The following is a 22047-nucleotide window of genomic DNA, read 5'->3' on the forward strand; positions in this document are numbered from 1 at the left end:
TAGCTTACTAGGCCTTTCTTTCTAGTCTTTCTGACTCTGGAAGCTCTGCTTAACCCTGGCCACCATGGATGACTAACCCTGTAGATTTGAAATGCCATTAGCTCCAGCATCATAGCCGTACACAAGCCACCACAGCACAGCAAACAGTATCGCATACTGACACGTGGCTGGTAGAATTGGCATCTACATTGTATTAGCTTTTAAAGTCATACTACTGGTGCTAATGGGAGATGACTTGTCATTTATTTGAAAAAATGGGAACGTGTATGATTATTTTTGACTTTGAAGTGCCCAATTGTGATCCTCTAGACTGAGAGATGAATATAGCTACCATATTTCCTAACCATAGTGAGGTCATAGGCTAAAAGAGCAAGGTCATCATGGCTGTAGAACTCAGAACATTGATACAGTACCTACCATAATTGTTTATGTAGTAGTAGAGTAGTGACATTTGATACTGTTGATTATCTCCCTGCCTATTTAAAATTTTCTCTTCCTTTAGCTTCAGTGAAAGCATTTCTTGTTTTTTCATCTCCCGTGTGATTGCTGTTTGGCTGCCTTTATTAGGTCTTTTCCTCCTGCTTCTAAATATGGGGGCTTCCTAAGCAGCAAGGCCATATGGGAAGAAGGTGAACTTTGGCATTCAGTCAGGTTTGGGTTCAAATCTAAGCTTCACCATTGGTAGCTTAGGGTCCTGGGACACACTGTAACTTTCTCTGAGCCGCTGCTGTTTTCTCATCTGTAAAATGGGGATTGTATCTTTCACAAAAAATTACAAGGAATCTGTGGAATGGCATCAATCCAAGGCGTCGACAGTGTTGCCACACAATCACATCATGCTAGCACAGCTGGCACAGTGATTGTGCTGCTTCCGGACCCGCTTTTCTTCCCCACCCGCACCCCAACTTTCCTTTAAATAGCATGTTTTCACATCTGTTTTCTACTCCTTAAAATATCTCAACTTTCAGCCTGGTTTTTCACCTTATCTTAAAAACCTAGACTTTTCTTCTCCCATTTTGACAATTGTGCTCACAGTCTTCCAGTCTCTTGAGGTCAGAAACCCCAGACACACCTTTGATTCCCTTCTTGTTTTAAACCCCTATTTTTCCCCTTCAAACCTGTTTATTGGGAGCTAAAACAGTTATATCATTTCATAGTTTAGTCACATCAGTTTGTATAATTGCTTCCAATCCGTTTCAAAACGTTCTCTTTCTTCTTGAACTTGATATTATCTCTCCTTTAACCCCCTCTTCCCCCCCCCCCCTTTACCTCCCAGGAACCATGTTCTACTTGCTATCTGTAGGTTTCAATGCCCATTTTCAATTTGTCATCCAGTTCTTTTGTTTCCTTTCCTTCCCATTCCCTTTGCCATGAGTCAAGTCCAGTCACTCATCACCTCACACCGAGCTGACTGCAACTGTCTTTTAATTGTCCCTTGTGTTCTGTCTTCCCCTTCTAGTGACATTACCAAATACTTCCTAGCATTTCCTACTACCTCAAGTCTAAGCTTCTTAAAATTTTTTTCTTTGTTTTTTAGTCTTAAAAAAGATCTTTTGTGCTCTGTTCTCAACCTCCTTATCCAGATTTACCTCACGAATTTCCTAGAACATACTTGCAGCTCCTGCAGAAACCTTCTCTTTGGGCATTCCTTTCACTACCTTGTCACCTAGTTCCCCCCTTTCACTACCTTGTCACCTAGTTTCCCCCCCCACCCCCCCGTGTTTTATACTTACCTGAAATCCAGCCCTCCCTTCACACCTCACTCTAGGTCTTTCCTTGGAAAATATCCATGATTCTCATAATCCACCTTGATAGAACACTTTCCCACACTCTGGTTTTGTCTCCCTGTTGAAATGGCAAGCTTTTGGAAGGTAAAGAACTATTTTATAGAAATTATCCTTCTACAACTGACATGATGTCTAGCTCATTACTGAGCACATATAAGGTAGGGTGATTGAATGAATAATCCTTTCTTTTGACAAAAGTGTATGACCACTTACCATGTGTTAGGTACTCTGCTAGGTACTAGGACCCTGCAGTAAACAACACTGAAACAACACAAAGACAAGGTGCACTACCAGATAGTTGTTGATTGACTGAATTAAAGAAACCAGACAGGACAATAAGAAAGAGACTTAAAAAAAAATAAGGTTCACATGAAACAACTATTATGGGGGCAGAGGTAGTCATTTTTAATGGATTCATTCAGGAAACAATTTGCATATCCATTGATGCAAATTTGTTTCAGGCTATTAGAGATATACTAGAGAACAAGGCAAAGTTCTTTTCCTGGGTAAAGCTTATATTTTTGCATTTATAGGCACTTTGAAAATGAAAAGCACTTAGTATTGGGTGAAGCCCCATATTAATAGGTCAGAAATGAAGGAGTTAATATCCTTGTAGGACTCTAGGCTTTGTTGAGACAGATGGTTTCCCTGCTCTGGGGAGTATTTTTAAGGGGGATTAGAGGATTGGTCTGAGATCTCTCTCCCTCACCCCATAACACACACACCTGCTGTTCTGGCGCCTGGTGAGCTAAGTAACTTGTCCCCCACGTGGTGTAGTCACTTGTTTGCAGGCTTGTGATTGTGGTTTCAGGGCTGGCTATATTCTTCTGGTGGTTTAGTTTTTTTTTGTTTTTATATCTTGCTCAACACTAGTGAAGTTCCTTTTTTAATTTAACAGCTGCTAGAGTTTACCTGTATTCTTCTGTGGTCCATATTTGCCTGTATATAAATGTTATCCTAGTCTACATATGTGCTTACATGCTTTTTTTCATATAATTTCATAAGGATTTTTTTTTCATGTTTGCCTCGACTTATTTTAGCTTAAAGCTCTCTTATTGATAATGGCTTCACTTAGCCATGCTCTTACTTTTGAGTATGTGGGTTATAAAATGCTAACGTGGACTTTCTTTCTGATTCTGCTTTTCCATCTTTCAGAGGACTCAGTAAGCTACTTAGCAGCTGAAGAAGAACCACTGTTCTTGGCTTAGCACGGTCTGGCCATTATCCAACTCTGTGGGCAGACAGTCCAATAATGAATAGTGTATAGAAGGGAGCATTATGATTTCCAAGAGAAAAGCTTGCTCACCAAGGAATGGCAGGGAAAAGAGAGTTTAAACGTTGTCTCTACCTACCTCCTGCTCCATCCCCCCATGTCCCTTACTGTATCGAATATTCTGCCACTCCTTTACCGTTACCTTGGGTCTAGACATTCTGTAGCAGTGGAAGATGAAATGTTTTGTTTATTCATTCAACAGATCTGAGAACCTACTATGTGCCAGATATTTGAAGCTTGCCAATGCGTTGAGCCCAGCTGAGCAGTGCCTTTCAGTCTGTGGACCTCTGGTACAGTCTGGGAGTAAGACTAGGACCTAATTCTAGAGTAATCAGGAGTTGGTGCCCTGAGCCACCTCTCGGGCTGTACTGCCTCATGGCTTACTACCTCTAAGTTTATTTAATACCATTATAAAAACTAATGATGCATTAATTTGGGCTGCTCATGTCTGGACATTTGAAAGCCAGAATTAAACTTTTCATACATATCAGTTCTTATCCCCCACCCAACCAGTACGCTCTCGTGCGCACGCGCACACATACACAGAAGTGTGCCGTTAAACTGTAGACTTGGAATGGTTTTGTTACCAGGGCAAGATAGCCAGGGGAGGGTGCTCATTGACTGGTATGAAGGCTTCAGGGTCTTTATTATCGTAATGCGATTGTGTCTATGTAAAAGGTTGGTGTTGGCCATCGCAAACTCTGAGTTTAGCCCATGTATGGTGCCATGATTAAGTGCTTGGCTTTTAACCCAAAAGGTGGGTGGTTGAAACCCACCAGCCACTCCACAGAAGAAAGATGTGACAGGCAGTCTGGGAATTTTGTAGGGCAGTTCTGTTCTATATGATTGTTCTAAGTCAAAATAGACTCAGTGGCAACAGATTTAGTTTTTTGGTTTGGTACCTGGAGGTCTAGTACTGCTGGTCCTTCTTGTTTTCTGGCAGACTTCCCCTTTTCCCTTTTATTCTTTCTTCCTCGTTTTACAGAATAGTCATAATTTCTCTGTTCCCTGCTGGGAAAACAGAGACCACTTTCTTCAAGGGCACACTGCATTGTGCCTCCAAAGCCCAGTGGTGAGTGGAGAAAGCTCTGTATAGTTTACCTAGCAAAGTGCTCAAGCTCTGGACTGTGATTTGAGGTGTGAAGCACAGCTGTTCTGAGAGCACCTAGAGGTACCACCTGCCACATGGTGCCTTTCTTGCAGTGATGTAAGTTGATCCATTTTAGGTCTGGGTCTTCAGATACGTTTTTCCTAGTGTACTTGAAAAACTGCAGAAAAGTCATTCACAGGCAGAGGAGAAAGGAGTTAGACAACCAGGAACAGGAACTCTGTTTTTTCTCTCTCTGCCTCCCCACCCCCTAGACCCTGGAGTTAACGGAACTGCCTAGACTTTCTGAGAGGGGTGTCTGTGTTTGTGTTTCAGTGGGCTGACTTTACTGAGTGGGACACAAAAACCCAAAGCACAGGCCATTCCCACAAGCCTAACATTTTCATATTTCTTTGTCTGCCAAAGAATCTTTGGTACGGGTTCAGAATAACTAGTCTGTCTGTGGAAATACCAAGGACCTTTGTTTGCCAGAATAAAGGAGCTTTTGATTAAGGCCTTCTTCTCGTTTTGTGTTCTTTTCCTCAAGCGGCTGTGAGAAGACTTCAGAAGGTGCTGTGTTTGAGGGGGTTGGGGAAAGAGGGATGGCTGAGTGGAACGAGCAGACTTAATCATGCTTTGCTGCCCATTTGTTCAGGGATGAAATAAAACCAAACTCAAAATGTACCCCATTTTTGGTGGCTGCTTCTACGAGCCTTTCTTACTGAAGTTTGTGAAATTTATCCAAACAAGAGTTCCCGAAGGCTCTGAAATATTGCTTTGACTATGACTCCTGCTCCATCCTTTAGTATGCTTTTGACCAAGGTATTTTTCTCTAGCCCAGAGTTTCTTAGCTATAAAGTGAGGCCTATAATAGTACTGTAGGGTTTCTGTTTTTTAATGAGAATTGCATGAGTTAACATATTCCGATGCCTGACAAATTTCTCAGTGGATCCTGACTAACCAGTATTACTACTATTATGATAAATGCTAGGTGTTCTTGAATATTAATTCTAAATGTGTCTACTCATCCAGTGTTACAAAGTCAGACATTTGTCTTTTTAGCATGTAAGAGAAGCAAATATTCCCATTGGAAATGATTTTTTATTTTTTAATCATGGGCAAAGAAAGCTCTCTTTTTATAAAAAATGAACTCTTTGTTTTGAGATAATTGTAAGTTCTCAGTTATCGGCAGCAAATGAAAAAGTTAACATATACAGTTGTAAGAAATAATACAGAGAGATCCCATGTGTTCTTTATCCAGCCTACTACAAAGGGTAACATCTTATAAAATTGCAGTATAGTATCCCAACCATGATCATGACAAAGATAGTTGATACAGAGCAGAGTTCCATTACCACTAGAATTCCCTTTATTGCTCTGTGAACCAACCTCTCAGGAGGTAATACAGATTTTTTAAAAAATTAGATTCTTTCAAGTTTTTGGAAAGCATTTACAAACACACATTTGCTTTTCAAAAGTGGTTCATATATACCTGTGTATGTATATATGCAAACTAGTATGAAAAACAAGCTTTTTTGCTTGATGATATAGCTAGATGACCTTCTTGGTTACTAAAAAGAGGTTGTCTGGTTTTGTTTTTAATGGCTATGTACTACTGTAATCCTTTCTGGGCACTTGGAATTTTCCTATTTTTCCTTTGTGCCAAAAATGATACGTGAAACATAAAGCATTCTTTTGGTATGCAGATATCGCTATGTAGATATGTATCATGTATATATTTATACAAGTTTTGCTATAGAAAAATGTTTGGAATTTCTATGTTAACGTATATGTGTATTTTTATTTTAATGATGTTGCTGTTGTTAGGTACCTTTGAGCCAATTTCTGACTCATAACAACTTTTCGTGTGACAGAGTTGATCTGCCCCACAAGGGTTTCTAAGCTTCAGCCTTTATGGAAGAGCTTTGGTGGCACAGTGGCCAAACACTTGGCTGCTAATCAATAGGTTGGGGTTCAAACTTCCCAGTGGCTCTGACAGAGAAAGATGTGACAGCCTGCCACCTCAAAGATTAATCTCCTACCGTGGAGTTAATTTTGATTTGTAGTGACCCTGTAGGACAGAGTAAAACTGCACTGTTAGGGGTTTGAGCATGTAAACCTGTACAGGAGTCTCATTTTTCCCTGTTGGGTGTGGGAAGGGTGGATTTGAATCACAGTTCTTGTGGTTAGCAGCCTAACAGTTAACGTAACCACCTCACCCACCAGAGCATCTCTTTGCAAAGATTACTGCCCCGTGGGGCAGTTTAATTGTGCCCCATAAGGTCATCATGAGTTGGAAGCATCTGCATGGCAACAGGTTTATTTGTTTATTTTCTAATGTAACTGTATTTATTTTGTTGTCCTGGAATACACACAACAAAACATACCAGTAAATCAGTTTCTACATAAACAGGTTGGAGAAATTGATTACATTCTTCAGAGTTTGTAAACAGTATCACTTTCCTTTTCTAAGCGGTTCTTCCCTAATAACAAATGCACTGCCCTTAAGGTTCCTTCATCCCTAAGGAAGAAGGCGGCTGCACTGAAAGCATTAGCCAAGAGCAAGGCACAGGAATTGATGGGAGTACCATTGAAGTGTTCCAGCAAGCTGATGAAGCACTGGGAGCCCTCACTCAATCTATGCCGAGAAATTTGGCGGCTGACTGCAAGAGATGTGTATTTGCACCATTCCAAAGAAAGGTGACCTCACAGAATGTGCAAATTATAGAATAATATCATCGATGTCAAATCCAAGTAAAATTTGCTGAAGATCATTCAACAGTTGTAGTAGTACATTGATAGGGACTAACAAAGGGATATCACTGCTGACATCTTGCCTGAAAGAAAAGAATACTAGAAAAATGTTTACTTGTATTTCAGTGACTGTGAGTAAACATTTGACTGTATGAATCATAACAAATTAGGGATAGCCTTGGGAAGAACGAGAATTCCAGAACACTTGTGCTAATGTGAAACCTGTGCATGATTCAAGAGGCAATTGTGCAAATAAAACAAGGAAATAATGCATGATTTAACACTAAGTTTATGGGATGTGTGTCATGTTGACTCATTTTTATTTCTTCAACAAAATTACAGAACCATTTGCATTTACCTCCTACCATTGATGTTGACTTTTATCCATTTAGTGAGACAAATATATTTCCAAATCAATTTTCTTCTAAGCCTTCTAATCTTGAAATTCTCTGTGTGGTACACTAATCTCTGCAGATACTTGTCAATTTTGATGTGAATGGAAATTGAGTATTAATCTCAGTAAATCGGTTTCATTCGTGAATGCTTTACTTCAATAATAAATACAAATGTCAAAAAGTTCTTAGAAAGTAAACATCAAATGTAAAAACAAACAATGCAACAGATATTGTCATACTGATAGACCCAAGTGACCCTTATATGTTGAACATGGCAAGATCTCATCTGACATACTTTGGGTGTGTTATTAGGAGAGAAGGACATCATACTTGGTAAAGCAGAGGGGCAGTGAAAAAGAGGAAGACTGAACAAAATGAATTGATACAGTGGCTGCAACAGTGGGCTCAAATGTACCAACCATTGTGAGGATGGATTGGACTAGGCAGTGTTCTGTTGTACATAGGGTAGCTATGAGTCGGAACTGATTCAAGGGTACCTAGCAACAACAACAAAGTTCTTATCTAGTCCTTCAAGGTGCTGCTTAATCTGATCCCACAGAGAGAGTTCTTAAAGAGCATAATATTTAAGGTAACCCTTTTTACTAAACTATTATTCAGAGGGAATATTTGTGGTTTAAGGCTTAAAGATTATGTCAAGGCAATAGTTTCTGTGGTGAAACATTTATTTTTTATGTAAACACATCTTAGAAAACTCCATCTTCTTAGTTGAATGGCAATAAGGGACTCTAAGATGAGTAATTTGCCCCTTGGCAAAAGCTGTTGCCACTGGAGGGGGTATAGGAGGTGGAGGGCGTGACTACAAGAGGCCATCTCTTTCTCAACCTTTTTTCTGAGGCTAGTCATAGTTTTTGTGTTATCAGGAGAGTCTGAACCATGCTGTGGAGGAGGGGCTCCTGATCCTTCAATATACAGTAGTGTGGGGAAGAAGGAAGCATTTCAGTAAAAAAAATGGTGATATCCTCAGGCTTAGGTTTGGCCCCAGTGACTTGGTGAATTGTCATTAATGTAGGCAAGTGCCTGAGCTCTGCATTTCAGTGACCATAAGTAAGACGAAAAAGGACCCCATCTCTTGGCATACAAGTTGGGCTGCCAATCACAAGACTGGTTATCCGTTCAAACCACCATATGTTCTGAGGGAGAAAGATGACACTTTCTGTACTTGTAAAGAGTTACAGTCTCAGAAACCCACAGGGCTGCTCTACTCAGGCCTACAGGGGTCACTGAATCCAAATTGACTCAAAGGCAGAGAGTTTGAGTTTTGGAAGTACGATTGTCACAGTGGCTGCAACAATGGAATTCAATATAACAACTGTGAAGATGGCACAGGGCCAGGCAGTGGCTCAGTCTGTTGTACATAGGATCACTATGAGTCGGAACCAACTTGATAACACCTAACAACAACAGCAAAATAAAAGACATGCTGAATGACCTCCTCACTGTTTCATAAACTGCTACCTCCTTTCACAAATTGTTGGAGATAGCAGCTAAGGACATGACATGGAAACTTGACTTTGTCACTTCTTCCTTGCCATACTGTATTGAATTGATCCCCTGCCTGGATTTTCTGAATTGTCTTTAGCTTTCAGGAGGATACTTGGCTGCCTTCTGCCCTTCTCCCTTTCTTTCTTTCCTGTTGAATGAAGTCTCATCTTACTCTTACAGGAGAGATTGGGTTCTAAAGTCACTATATGGCATGAAAATCCCAAGTAATCACCCATGAAATTCAAGTAAACATGGTTTTGTGAGTGTAGACTATAATTAGAGGTTATTTTTTTTTAATATGAAGTAATCACAAAAAAATTCTCAAGCACTAAAATCATGCTCAATGTTCAGGGCGCTCATACTGTGAGGCATGTGGGAACTGGGATTTGCTAGTGTCAGATTCAACTCCTTATCTCATCTCCACATTTATGTATAATATCACTACAGTGTTTGACCTCATTGGGTAGAATCATAGATAAACTTATGCATGTTTTTTTTCTTCCAGAAAGAGTATTATCTTTAATAAAACCTGATACCAATGTTTTCAAAGAACTAGTTCAGTTAAGAGAGCCGGGGCTTTTAATTTGCGAACTGTTCAATTGCCAAAATAAAAATACCTGTTTCCTACCAAAAGCTATCCACTCCAACTTCTGCATGTTTAAAGGAATTTTCTGATCAAGTTTGTATCATTAAATGAAAATCTGATGTGATTCTACTGTATTTCACTCTTCTGCAAGGCTCTTGTGTTCTTTTTCCTAGTTTTTAATCATTTTATTCAGGGCTCATACAACTCTTATCAGAATCCATCCATCCATCCATGTGCCAAGCACATTTGTACATTTGTTGCCATCATCATTCTCAAAACATTTGTTTTCTACTTGAGCCCTTGGTATCATCTCATTTTTCCCCTCCCTCCCAGCTCTCTCCTCCCTCATGAGCCCTTAATAACTCATAAATTATTATAATTTTGTTCTAATCTATTTTTTATAATTTTTAGCGACTCTTTGACCCTAGTAGGGCTTCTTTGTGTGATTGCTTACTGAATTTCTTATTTTCCCATTGAAGAGGGATTAGGTGAGGAAGACCACTACTAGTCATCTTCATTTACATTTTGTAGCCATAATATACTCATAAAAGGACCTTACTTTATTTTCTTCCTCTGCTGCAAGTTGTTTTTCTGTTGGAATTTTTTTGCTTATATTAGGCCAGGTAGAAATGAAAAAGTCTTGTGTTTATTAAGCTTTGTTGGTTTTGTCTCCAGGTGTTTAGTTGGTTTGAGGATCAGTCCGAAATTCGTAATATCATGAAAAGATAGTTAAGGAACTGAGCCCATACTAAAATGTCAACATAATTGCCCCAAATCACAGCTGAGATCATTGCCCAGGTTTATTGACTTGTAGTTTAGCTCACTTCCCTTTGGATCACATTGCTTGTCTTTGAAGTCTTGGATAGAAGTATATTATAGCTTCCTTTATCTATTTCTTTGCTTGTTTTTCTCCCCAACTTTTCAAGAATTGTGACTTTTGTTATAGCTTCTTGACAAAATGCTGAGTAGTGTAAACTTGGAGAGTTAAAAAGAGTTCTATTTGAAGCTGTATTAGGTGGCATCATCGACATAGTCCAGAGACTGAGAGCTGTGTTTGGAGCTCCCAGAACTCTGAATCACGGTTTCCTGAAGTAGGTGATGCTGTTGCCTCGGTGGGGGCACTAGAATGATCTGTGGGGGCTGGAAAAACACTTTATCCTGGATTACAGGAGATCGTGCAAAAGTTTAATTTTTTTCCAACTTCAAGTACAAAAAATTTTAATGGCCACAGAGCAATAATTTTTTTTAAAGGGGGAAGTATGCCAAACAGGTCGGGGATCCTATGTTTTAGAGTCTGGACTCTAGAGCAGGGATGGGGTACATCTGACCCTGGGCTTATAAGGCCTGAATTCACCAATACAGCTAATATCACTCACCTGAAGAAAAGGAGAAATATATACATATATATCGCTATAATATTAATTACAGTGAGTTAATTAAATGTCCAAGTGACTGTTGGTAGAAAAAAGGCTCCCCACCCCTTCTCCTGGGGTTTGAGAAGGGGGACTCTGGTGAGCATAGTTCTAGAGATTGAGGCTTTATGTTGGAATCAGCTGGAACACAAAAGGGTAGTTAAGGCTAGTTTTAAAAGTTTCTTGAATTTCAGTCTTTTTCAGGCTAGGTGTTGAGAATACAAAATTCTCTTTCAAGAGACTTAACAGTGCCCTGGCTCCACTTGAGAAAAGTAATACGTGTGTTTGCAGAAATGTCAGTGAAGCTGTATTTCTTTTGTCCTGATTTTGTTAAAGAACTGGAGGGAAGAGAGTTACTACTCTTTGGGGCCTTGCAAACAAACAAACAAAAAACCGAAAATAAACTCAAAAGGCACTGCATTTTAGTTTGATCTTGAATAGGACAGGGTGGGGTTTTCTAGGGTTGCAAGAACCAGGTGTAACTTACTCCCTTTCTGCTCTTGTCTTCTGGTGGCTTCTCTTCTAGGAGTTCGAGTGGTAAGTATTTAGCTAGGTCATTTGCCTTCTAGTTTTGTATTTTCTATGAGCAATGGCATCTATCAGGGAAAAACAAACAAAAAAGACTAATCAGAAAAATGGTTTACAAGCGTCAGGGTTTGCTTTATGTAAATCAAATGATTCATTGGGCCTGGAGAAAGTTTATTAAGTCAACATTTCAGATACTAGGCAGGTGATTCTAGCTGGGAGGCTATATAGTTGTTCTGGGCTTTGAAATCTGGCCCAAGCCTGTGTTTTAAGGTATGCCCAGCTCCTTCAGTGTTTGTTTAAAGCAGTGGTTCTCAATCTTCCTTATGCTGCGACCCTTTAATATAGTTCCTCATGTTGTGTTGATCCCCTGAGTTAAAGTTTATTGTGCCAACCTGGCCGATGAACACATGTGGGGTTACTTGAAGGGCAAAGAGATAATGGCTCCGCGAGCCTTGCCTTTCTAGTTCTTGGGTCTCTTATTTTCTGATGGTTGGACCAGGGTGCAGCTGCCTTAGCCAGTTCCCTGCTTTAGCTGGCAAGGCTCACTTCCTGCAAGACACCCCCAAGGAGAAGCCACCTGGACCTACCCCAGCGCAGCCCTGGGTGCTGGAGCTGAGATGCTTACACATTCACTGATTTGGCTTTTCTCCTGCATTTGGTGTCATTGCTTGTCTTTTGTGAGATGGAGAAGGACTTTGTGGATTGGTGTCAGACATATCGGTTAATGTGGACAGCACTGGCTTAGGATGTTTTCTTGATGTCCACTCACCCCTTATATGAAGCTCTCTCGTACATATGAGTTTCTGTGGATTTGTTTCTCTAATGCACCCAGACTAATACCCCCCAACCATAAAATTATTTTAGTTGATACTTTATCATTGTAATTTTGCAACTGTTATGAATTAGGTGACCCCTGTGAAAGGGTCGTTCAACCACCAGAGGGGTCCCGACCCACAGATTGAGAACCACTGGTTTAAAGCATCACATCTCAACAAATGTCAAAGCTGTGGTCCTGCATCTTCAAACCCTAGGAAGGAAAATGGGTGAATTTCTGCCCCAGAGAAACCATAAAACAAAACTAACCATAGGGGGGAGTGGGGAGGGAGGGGAAAATGAGCAGCAGATATTAAGGGCTCAAGTAGAAGGCAAATGTTTTGAGAATGATGTTGGCAACAAATGTACATATGTTCTTGATACAATGGATGGATGTATGGATTGTGATAAGAATTGTACGAGACCCCAATAAAATGACTTAAAAAGAAACCCAACCAACCAAACAAACAAACAAACCTCAGAAGAAAGTCAACAACTAGGGCCCTGAAATAAAACGAAAACCTTAGCAACTATAATTAGAGCCTTAGATGTTGAACCACTTAACAGGGTTTGCCTGTTGACCAAGTAGTGTTTCTTGTATAAATGTTTTCTAGATTGTTGACTAATAACTGCTTTGGGCCTGATTGTCATTGTTTTGTTGTGCAAAAAGTATCGAAAGCGCCTAGGAGCCACATCAAGTGTCATTCATGTCTTTATTTTGAACAAAGAGGAGGATGGTTGTGGGGTGGGGTGCAGTGCTGTGTTCTAAGAGGAAGGTGGGACACACACTGCAAGCTCCATCCAGGAAGGTACCCACATTAGTAGGTCCAGCCAGCTTCTAATTGTCGTTGGTGCTGTACCCATCTATTAGGGAGTCAGCTGGAAGAAACGACTGGAAGCATCTCAGTTCTGCACTCTGCACCATTGACGTCACTATCACCACCAGCAGCTCTAGTAAATGCGAGAGCCATTGCCTTTCAAAAGGCCCTTTGGTTGGTCTCAGATACCTCGTCTTAATATTTTGGGTGAGAATAATGCTGAAATCCTGTCACTATTTGGCCCAAATGAAAAGCTACACTACCATGGTGATAAAGTTCCCAGATGAGCAAGTATAATGGCAATATCTGAGAATCTGGGCGGTAGTCATTTCAATCAAGTTGAAAAATGGGCTTGTCGAGGAGAGGATTTCCGCAGTGTCTGAGCTGTCAGGAAACAGAGTTTACCTCATTCTCTTTCAAATTCCAGAAGAGGAACATGGACCTCAAGAGGTGGTCTTCCTGTCCTTCAAGACCTGCCGATGTCCTATTTTAGAGTTACACGCTGTGCTTTTTCCTTTTAAAATACCTTATATACTGAACATAATCTCAGTACCTCATAGATACTAGGCATATTAATACCCATCCTAAAATCTGAAAACAACAAAACACAAACCTGTAAAACCCAGCGCCATAGTTTATGGGCTTGTGCTCTGGGGAAGCAGACTTGGGCTTTCATCTTCTCATTCACGCAGACTCCGAGAGGAGCAGCAAGGACACTGCTATTCCCCATTTTACGGTCTACCCTAGTAGGGCAAGTACTCGCTGGATTCAGCAACATTCTTTCCCAAATACTCTTAAGGCATGAGGGCCACTGAGATTTATTTTTAAATTCTTAGCTTGCGGCTTAGGGAAAGCAGTTGTCCTTACTGAATTCCCCTGTGGAGGCGTTCAGCTGCCCAGACACCCCCTCGTCTGTACTAGGCACATTCCAGCCCTCTTAAAACTCTGACTGTCAGGAGCGAAATTCTGGCTTGGCATCTCACTCATGGAAACTTCATGAGGCATGGGCATGGTATGAATTAGGTGTCAGATTGGAAAGCTGAAGGAACAGGTGGACTGCAACATGAATATAACATTAGTGGCTTGGTAAAAGTGGTTTTGGAGCTTTTACTTACTGAAAATTTCCTTCCAATTTCTTGCCATTTTTAGCCAATTCTGATGCTCTCCATAGTTCCTGTTTAGGCTTTTCTGGGAACTTTCTGGAGACACCAGAATTGAAAGAGTTAAGCAACAGTGAATTTGTGCAGAATAATTAAACAGTGATTATGTGATATTTTAACTTCTGTTTACAGAGGAGAAATGTAAATCATTAGTGGTTTTGACTGAAGTCATCTTATCTTTATTGGTCAGGGCTGCCTGCCCTTATTCAGTTTCATTTTTAGCTGCAAGACTAGCTCCCCCATACACTTGTTTATTGATACCGATCTGTGTCTTTGGTCATATCCGCCCCCTCCCCTCTTGTTGGTCTAATTGGTCTAGGGCACCCAGTTCCACCCAGAACAGATGTGGAGTGGCACTCAGTGTGCCCTTCTCTGTGTTCTGCTTCTAACAGGGCATGTGAAAGGAGGAATGGACAGGGTGGTTGGGTTATTTGAAGAGCCTTTGCACTGGTGAGAAAAGCATCAGAAGTGGAGTTGAATCCTAACTCTGCTGTTTGTTAGTTGTGTGATAGTAGACAAATTATTTAATCTCCATAAATCTCTTTTCTCATCTGTAAAATGACACGATATAAACTGATATTTCAATAAATGGAAGTATTGTTTTTCATTTGTGTAATCAAAGATATTTGGAAGACAGCTACTTGGCTAACAAATGGGTAAAGATTTATTTTCGTGCCCATTCCTAAGAAAGGTAAGCTAACAGAATGAGTAAATTATTGAACAATGTCATTAATATCATTTATAAGTAAAATTTTGATGAAGATAATTCAAAATTGGTTACAGCAATACATCTATGAGAAGCCGCCAGATATTCAGGCCAGAAGCAGAGAGCATGTGGAAAAAAGAATGCCATTTTGGATGTCGTTGGATGATTCTTGGCTGAAAGCAGGGAACAACAGAAAGATGTTTGCTTGTGTTTTATTACCTATGCAGAGGCATTCTACTATGTGGACCATAGCAAATTATGGAACATTGTGATGAATCAGGACTCTAAAATACTTCATTGTGCTCATGAGGAACCTATGCATAGACCAAGAGGCAATACTACATGAATAAAAATCAGGATTGATTTGTGCTCAGATTGTATCTTTTGCCATACTTATTCAATCTGTATAGTGAGGAAATAATCCAAGCAGTTGGACTATATGAATGCAATATCAGGATTAGCTGAAGACTCATTACAAACTGAGATATACAGATGATACAACCTTTCTGGCTGAAAATGAGGAGAACTTGAAGCACTTACAGATGAAGATCAAAGACTCCAAAGTCCTCACTTCTGTACCAATTAGCAACATTATGATAAAAGGAGAAAATATTGGCATTGTTAAGATTTTTTAACCCAATATCCATGGAAACAGCAGCCAAGATATCAAGTAATATTGCATTAGGCAAATCTGTTAAATAATTATTTAAAAGTGATAAAGAACAAAGATAATCACTTTGAGAACTAAAATGGGCCCGACTCAAATCAGGGTATTTTCAAGCACCTCAGATGCATGTGAATGAATATACTGAATTATGAAGAATGAATATATTTGAATTATGTTGGCCAAGAATATTGAGCATACTATGAAAGACTAGAAAAATGAACAAGTCTGTCTTGGAAGAAGTACAGCCAGAATGTTCCTTAGAAATAAAGATGGTAAGACTTTGTCTCATGTACTTTGGATGCTATCAATGAGTCTAGTTCCTAGAGGAGATCATGCTTAGTCTATGAAAAAGAAGAAGACTTTAAACTAGGTGCTTGGCAAGTCACTGTAACAGTGTGCTCAAAACACAGTAGCACCAGTAACAAAAACAGCAACAATTATGAGGATGGCCCAGTACCAGATAATGTTTCATTCTTTTGTACATAGAGTTGCTTTGAGTCAGAATTGACTGGAAGGTACCCTACAACAAGTTATTTGCTTCAAAGATGGTTACAGGAGAGTTTTATTTCGAAATTTAAGTATTTCCTTAGGGCAGTAGTGTTGGGTGTGAACAGCTACAGTGGCTTGCAAAGTCTGGATTCCATGCGAATTTTCAGTTTTAAAGAACCTCATTTTTTTTCAACTCTCCCTACTTTTCCTTCAGTTTTAATTTGGGTCTAGGGCATTTTTTCCTAGGAGGTTTGGATATTAGCTGTAGAAGCCACTGGGTGGCGCCTTGTTCCCAGAGGATTGCATAAAATAAATAAATAATGACATGTCTGGATGAGGTTCAGGCCTGTGTTGGCAGGAAGAGGTGACTCATTTTTCATCAAAGGAATTTCAAAGAAAGTATAATGACAGGATGAAGTCATAGTGGCAGGTAGAGACAGGGACTGTGATTGAGGTGCTGGAGGGAGGTGGCTCACTCAGCAGTGTCATAATGATTGACGGGCATAGATCACAGGAAACGTCACCTATTTTTTAGTTTCTTTCCCATGAGTCCTGCTGTGGGCAGTACCTTCCAAACATGTCTAGTCTCTGCATGTATTGGGTGTAACACACTTGTATTGGGCTGAGATGACTTATGACATCCTGTATCAGTCACGTAGTTTTTCCCACATGCAGTGTGACATGGGTGGGCTCCTGCATGTTTTGTATCAGTTCCTTGGCTAGCTGGGTCTCTCGAGGTATTGGAATAGAAACTCACATTCTCTTAGTGACTGGTAAAAAGGGGGAGCATTTCCTCCAATATATTTAGACACAGGAACTTGCCTAGACATCAGAAGGTCAGATCTCAGAGACTTACCTTATTGCCAGAAGTACTTTAGTTCATTCCCTCAGAGTTTTGGCAAGAGCTGGCTCTGTGCTCTGAATTGGTGGCCTTCCACTGGTGGCAGAAAGCTATGTATGGGTGAAGTGGCTAAGGGGCAGAAAGTTATAGTTAAAAGAGAAGGTAGGTAAGTCTTTCTATTGTAAAACATGTCATTGAGATGCTTATGCTCCATCTATATAAAGATGTGAGAAAGAGCATCCTTTAGTAGCTACCAGAACCTGTATGATTGTGAGGTTGGAAGCTAAATCAACAGTTCTTCCCTTTCCCCGAGATGGGAATTGTTGCTGGTACTTTGCCGTTGGTCTCGGGCCTTTGAGCAGATGTCTTTAGGGAAATGGTGTAGCCACCACACTGGTTACTGCTTTTGTGCTATATGAATCTTTCATCTGGAGTGACACAGAGAGTAGGGACTTTCAGGCAGCAGCAGAAGAAAGTATGTTACCCAGAAGCAGAAGAGATATCCTGATATTTGAGAACTATCATAAGCAAAAAGGAAAAGGAAAAAATGGAAACTTCAAAGGGAGGGAGCAAAGTTATATTTATTTCTTGGTACTGTCTTCAGTTATTGTATATTTCTGTTTGGGGGCAACATGTTAGGTACCTATGGAGCTAAAACAGACCTTTGGAATAGAAGGTAGGAAGAAAAAAGGTGACCCCAGATAGACTGAGTCAAATAACTTGTTTCTTAGAGAAGATGCCTAGACTTCATGGGCCCTAGTTAGCAATATTCCTTCTTCCTGCCACATATCCCTATGAAATAAGTCCTGCCACATATCCCCATGAAATAAGAGACCATTAGAAGATACTTTAACTGGGAGTGCCAAAGGACGTAGGGAGCAATGTCTTTTGGACTTGGTTTGATGGTAGCCTGTGATGATGCTGTTTCAGAAATCACCAGCTGACTTACTGATTCAGAGGAGTCTGAATAGAAACGTCGGTCTCTCTTGACCCTGTGAGGCCAGGATTTTCAACATATCTGACTTTTTTGGGTCTATATGGGACTCATTTTTTAATTTCTCAAAAACTCTTAGGGGTTCATGAATTTTTTTTTCACTGTGCAACCCACTTCAGTGTCTGAAGCCCACAGGATAAAGCCAGGCAATGGTTCGGGGTGACAGTTTACTTTCGCATGGGACACCATGAGATGCCCATGGATCGGACCTGTCACAAATCCAAACCCATGCATGGGGTTCATGAATTCAAAAGCTTAAATATACTATAAGGCTTTGTTTTAAGGTACAAAAGAGATCCCAAATCTTAAATATAATTTAAGGACATTTATTATAAGTTAAACGTGAAAAGATAAAGACGATAAAGACAAAACCACATCCTTGATGGAGACTTAGCATGATATTATAATGTCATTCCAGGTTTTCACAAAGAACAGACATTTAAATAAGATTTCAGAGAGCAAAGGAAATTGTCACAGAAACCTGATTGACAGAAAATCAATTCATCACGAGACACATACATTATGCTAGACAGAAGCCCTTACAAGATTGATCCTGGTGAAGACAGTCAGGGTTATGACTCATGACCGGGGGACCCTAATACCGCAATTTCCTGGCACATTCAGAGAAATCCCTAAGGGCTCTGCTGCTTCTGCTGGGACTGGCAGCAATTCACTTTTTCATAGACACTCTGCTTGAGCGCAGTGCTATTCATGTTGCTGGTTAATGGTCAGAAAGAATTTAGTTGAGGCTGAATTTATGTGTTGTTTTTCTTGTTGTTAGGTGCCACCCAGTTGGTTCTGACTCACAGTGACCTGTGCACAACCGAACAAAACGCTGCTCTATCGTGTACCATTTTCACAATTGTTCCTGTGTTTGCGCCCGTTGTTGCAGCTACGGAGTCAATCCATCTTGTCAAGGGTCTTGTCTCATTCTGTCATACTGTGGGTGCTGTGACACTGGAAGCTGTCATTGGTATTTCTAGTACCAGCAGGATCCACTCCAAGAAAACAGGTTTAAGCAGAGCTTCCAGGTTAAGAACAGACTATGAAGAAAGAATATTCTGTCCATTTGAGAGGAATTAGCCACTGAAAACCTTCTAGATAGCACTGACATATCAGAAACTGAGTACTGTGAACCATGGCCACGTGCAAGCTCAGTGCTTAGAAATTTAAGCTCTAATACAGTTTACAAAAAAATGAAAAATCATCTCATTATTGCTATAGTGATCACACACTGGGCTGCTAAGCTAGAGGTCAGCAGTTCAAAACTACCAGCCAACCCATTGCAGAAAGATGAAACTTTCTGCTCCCATAAAAAGTTAGTCTTGAAAACACAGGGCAATTCTGCCTTGCCCTATCTGATCACCATCATTCAGAATTGATTCCATGGCAGTGAGGTTTTTGTTTTCATTTTTTGAAAACCCTATCCTTTCTCATCCCTGAGGAATGCTTTCATGTCACTCAGCTATTTCTTTTAGTTTTTGTTTTTCACTGCATTTCTGAATTATACCCTTGCACTAGTGATTCTTGATTTTTCAGTTTTAGACATTACTTGTTGGTGTCCTACTGTAGAATATTAGCTTTTTCACTCTCATCTTCTCAACAAACTTCTTTTTCCTCCTACTACACGCCCATTATTTAAGTTGCACAATATCCAATGTGTAGATTATTATGATTGTGTTAATATTGCTCAAAACTAAGATATTCTTTCTTCACTAACTTTTCATTTTTTCCTGGAATTACCTGACTTTATCATTTATTTAATGTTCTATATACTTATCTCTGTGCTCCCCCCCAAATATATAAATTTGTGTGTATATATATATATATGTATGTATGTATGTATGCAAACACATTAATCTTTTGGTTCAGTATTTTCTTTAGAGACATTCTCAGGCGTCCTCAAACTACGGCCCATGAGCCACATGCGGCCTGCCGAGGACATTTATCCGCCCTGCCGAGTTTTTTGCCCCTTTTTTTTCCTTTAACTTCAAAGTAAGATATGTGCAGTGTGCATAGGAATTTGTTCATAGTTTATTTTTAAACTATAGTCCGGCCCTTCAACGGGTCTGAGGGACGGTGAACTGGCTCCCTGTTTAAAAAGTTTGAGGACCCCTGCTCTGGCAGCTCTCTGTTCTCAAACTCCTGTTGAATTGTTTTCAAAGCCTTTAGTGAAGCTGTCATCCTTCACTTCCCTTCACTGTCACACTAGGAAATGTGTTCGATTTCGAATTTCTAGATATTGTGTTGTCTTTTTGTTGCCCCCCCACCATCTTATTATATTTGAGAATGATTTCCTAAGAAAATATGCATGAGAGGTAAATATTTTTGAGTCTTTTTGTATCTGAAAATGACTTTCACTCATCATTTGACCAAAAGTTAGGAGATAGACTTCTAGGTTGCAATGTCTTTTCCACCAGAATCTTGATGATCTTCTTTGTGGCAGCCAGTGTTGCTGTTGAAAAGTTTAGCACCATACAATTCTTTTTGTTTGTGACCTGTTTTCCTTTAGGATTTTATTTTCACCCCAGTGTTCTGAAATGCTATGGCAATGTGCCCTGGTGAGGGTCTTTTAAATTTTATTGTAATGGATTCTCAATGGTCTCTTTTATTTGAAAATTCAAACTTTTCATTTATCTCCCTTTTTGTTCTGATTTATGGTAAAGATACTCATATGTCTTTTAGAATTGCTTGTTTTTGCTCTCATATTTTAAATTTCTGAGCAAATTTTTCTTGTTTTCCAAATGTTCCTTTTAAAAACTACTTTTTCTTATTTTACGGTAATATTACCTTTAAAAAATCATTTTATTGGGGGCTCGTACAATTCTTATCGCAATCCATACATACATCCATTGTGTCAAGTACACATGTACATTTGTTGATAGCACCTTTTAAGGCTCTCTGAGGATATTAATTTCTCTCTGTAAATGCTTTTGTCTATATTGTCTGTTTCTGCTGTCTCCTGGTGATGTGTATATTTCAAACCCATCAGCTGTTCTGAGGGGAAAGATGTGGCCATCTGTCTGCTCGCATGAAGATCTATAATCTTGGAAACCTCGATAGGGTGGCTATGAGTCAGAATGGCAATGGGTTTGGTTGGCATTTGGGTCTAGGCTCTAAATCAGTTGCTTGGGTAAGTGGCCTGCTCATCATGGGTGACCAGGTAAGGGGCCTAGACATTTTGTTAGGGGGACCTGAAATTCAGGTCTATTTCTTCAGAGGAACTGGCTGGCCTCCTGTTTAGGGCCTTTAAGTCTGGCAGCAAGAGAGAACTCTGAGGTTGCCAAGAAGGGCAATAGGACAGCCTAACTGTTCGTTATGTCAGATTCCACCTAATATCCCTGTTTCCAGCAAAGCAACTCTCTCTGGACCTCCTGTGGGCTGGAGAACTGTTAACCATTCTTCTTGCCTTCAAGGGTCCCGGCTGCTTTTAGTTCCAGAACCTGTCTGAGATCCTGAAATATCAGTTTACTATGTTTCTGATGAACCCCATTCCTACAGGCACTTTGCAGAAAGAGAAAGCTGAAACTAAATGCATGAAGGTGGTCCATTGCAGCTAGCAAACTTTGTTTCTTTCTTGTGATTTTGTGCCATTTAAATTAATTTATTTATGAATGATAGTTGCATCTTTTGAAAGTCTCATCTGCCAACGCGGGGAGCGGAAACTTTCCCAGGCTTCACCATCGTTTGCTCAGGCCCTGCCTTTGTGGGAGCCTTAGTAGCATCCCTGGCTGTCTTCTTAGATGCTTGCTTTGCCGTGTTTGCTTCCTCAGCAGCCCTGAGAGCCTGTTGGGCGTTTCTACCTTCACGTTTTTGATTCCTCTTGGCCATTGTGTGAGTAAGAAATCTACCATTGACGGTCCTCTGGAATGTGACTTGCAGGCAGGTTTTTTACTTTTGAATTTTTTTCCCCATTGTCCCTTTTTGTGCCTCCTCCTGGTCCAGTTTCTCTGCCAAGGGTTCCTCTTGGAAAGGAATGCTGATTTGCATTTTTCTTTAAGAAACTGGAAAACCTTTCCATCGGTGCGGGCGTAGCCTCCCATATCTGGGGTAAATCTTGTACCTGCTGAAACTGCACCGTTCAACCTTCATGGCAGCAACAGCAGAGGAACAGGGAAGGTGGCGAAGGGCCATTTAAATTTAAAAAAATCATTTTATTGGGGCTCGTATAGCTCTTACCACAATCCATCCATCCATCCATCCAGTCAAGCAAATGTGTACATATGTTGCCATC

The 22047-nt window shown here is 40.2% G+C and overlaps 1 protein-coding gene and 1 non-coding gene across 2 annotated transcripts in view; one reads left to right on the top strand and one right to left on the bottom strand.

The window, feature by feature from the left end:
- MACF1 (microtubule actin crosslinking factor 1) overlaps window positions 1–22047 on the top strand; it is a 384195-nt gene that overhangs the window by 94963 nt on the left and 267185 nt on the right. The gene's annotated exons all lie outside the window — the stretch shown is intronic.
- LOC142437731 (small nucleolar RNA SNORA42/SNORA80 family) lies at window positions 17913–18045 on the bottom strand. The gene has a single exon (XR_012782256.1). It is a non-coding gene; the product is annotated as a small nucleolar RNA SNORA42/SNORA80 family (small nucleolar RNA).

This window comes from Tenrec ecaudatus, chromosome 1, assembly GCF_050624435.1.
Source record: "Tenrec ecaudatus isolate mTenEca1 chromosome 1, mTenEca1.hap1, whole genome shotgun sequence".
In the NCBI taxonomy this organism is placed as follows: Eukaryota; Metazoa; Chordata; class Mammalia; order Afrosoricida; family Tenrecidae; genus Tenrec; species Tenrec ecaudatus.